This window comes from Amphiprion ocellaris, chromosome 1 (genome assembly GCF_022539595.1).
Source record: "Amphiprion ocellaris isolate individual 3 ecotype Okinawa chromosome 1, ASM2253959v1, whole genome shotgun sequence".
NCBI classification, from domain to species: domain Eukaryota; kingdom Metazoa; phylum Chordata; class Actinopteri; family Pomacentridae; genus Amphiprion; species Amphiprion ocellaris.
In genome coordinates this window covers 21,223,940-21,226,333 of record NC_072766.1, presented here as the reverse complement: position 1 = coordinate 21,226,333, position 2,394 = coordinate 21,223,940, and positions in this window count along the sequence as shown.

Here is a 2,394-nt window from a genome sequence, read left to right as displayed (position 1 = left end):
CTTGAAGACCATGTACTTTGTGTTCGAATTCAGTTTAGCTAGAAGGACTTTCAGGCAATGGTTCGTCTTTATCTGCAGCAACAGAAACTGACTACATTTTGTTCAGCTGCTGACTGAGAAATTCTCACACCAAACTGACTGGGCCTTTCCTCTGCCTCTCCTTTTGGTAGCTCACTGTACCACTGACATGTGGGTCTTCAGTGTCCATTCTTTGTGTCTTAACTGATTGAGCTGCAAATGTTCGACATCAAAATCTACTGTTATCTATGTTTTGAAATAAAGAAAAACGATGAAATGTAGAAAACAAGTAGTCAACAAAATATTTTTCACACAGATTCAGTCAGTTGTGGTTGTTGGAGCCGTGTAACAACTAATCACTGCTTATTTTTGAAATTTTGCAGTAGTGAGTACTTGCTCCATTGTTGTTGTGCTTTGCATTGCAGGACAACAACAGCATTCTTATAAAACTGAGCAAAATCTTACACATACTGACATCTTTGAATAAACTGTTTTCAAATTTCCATTGAAAACACTCTATAAGAAGAAAAGACATCACAATAAGTATGGCTTGCAGGGATTAGTTTTTCCCACATCTTGACAGATTTGAGCAAGAATCGAAAAGGAATGGATGATAGTAGAGCTTGGGTATTAACTCAATAGTTTTTGGCTGCTGCTGGTGGAAACCAGGAGTGAAGGGAGTTATCAAGCTGAAAACAAAGCCTTTTGAAGATTTTATGCTCATTGGGGCTTTCTACTGGCTGTAGAAACCTTGATGAAACATGCCTGGAGACTCAGTAAGGGGGAGAACTTCTTGCCAACAGATGTTTGTTCACTGAGAATATTGTAGGGCAGATAAAGGACATCTTCAAGGAACTCTTAAATATGACCATATATTTCCTGTGTGAAACAAGTCTTGTTAGGACTTCTGGGAGCATTACCCATTTACCTTGTAAGGGTAGTGCCAAAGCACTACTCCACAGTAACATTGCATGAAGAGTGAATAGGACTCACTGCGAGACACTCAGAGCTCTGATATTGTTGGACTCCTTACTGTCAGACGGAGTTGAGGGAGCATGTGAATCAGTCGATGAGGTGCTGGTTGCCAATTTTTGCGTTGTAATGAGGAGGATGGATTACGCTTCACATCTGGTCTGCAAAACACCGTGGGATCCACCAAGCAGACCTTGAGGATAAGCTGACAAAAACTCTACCGTGCTTAGCCTGCCACCACTACATACAGTATGATGAATTGATGAATAAAATTATAGATATTTTTAGTGAGAATCTATTTTAGTTAATGGGAAATTAATAACACCGTGATTAATGATGGATCTACTAAAATGAAGTCTACCAAGAAAAGCTATGATCATTTATCTTGGTCAAATCATTATTATCACTCTTAACAATCCATTTCAAATTAAGAACGTAAGGAATAATTAAACAAGATGACCAAACTGGTTGCCAAATGATTTAGTTGTTGATTACTTGTTGATGTTATCATATGTGTCTTTTGTGCTGACTCAGAATGCTCTGTCATGTAGGTATTGCCATGAACTGAAGTGAACCCACCTCCTGATGTGAATCGCTGCCTGAGCTGAGCAGTTTATGGCACTTATTATCTGTTGGTAGTGGATTATAAACTCATGAACCACGTTCTCACATTCTGAGAATATATGGTCCAAATGGACCAAGTTCACTACAGATTGTATTAAAAGAGAAATGAAGGAACACTGAATGATTGAAAAATCATAGCCTGTGCATGAATTCATTCATCCATTCAAAGTGACCATTTGTAGGAGCAATTTTTCATAAGTCATTACCAAAAAAAACACATAATTTTACCAAAAAAATGCACAGTAGGCATCATCGTCTTCAGTTTTACCTCACCTCAGCTTGGGTGCAACCAGAAATGTGCTGTATAAGACAAGATAACATTGTAATAATACCAAAGGAAATTCAAGAAGAAATTTACGCACTGGGTGTAGACAGACTAGGAATAAAATTCAAGTGAAACAACCGTGAATCAGCAAAAACAAGAATTTGTTCATCCTTAACAAGGAATTCCTTTTATTTTTTATCACCTGTAGTCTCCCACAGATCTTTATTGGCATATGATGTTAATTCCAACATTTGTTTTTCCAACACTACCACATTTTGTCTGCAAAACCTGCCTCAAAATCAGCTTCTACACTGATCACCCACAAAATTAAAACAACCGATCTAGTAATGTGTATGCCTCCTTCATGCTGTCCAAACACTTAGATCCTTTGTGGCAGAGAATTCACAAGACCTCTGAGCGGTTCCTGTATGATCAGACTTCAAGATATTAGCAGCAAATCCTGGGAGTGGAGAAGTGTGGCCTCCTTGGATCCAGACGTGTTTTTCCAGCATATC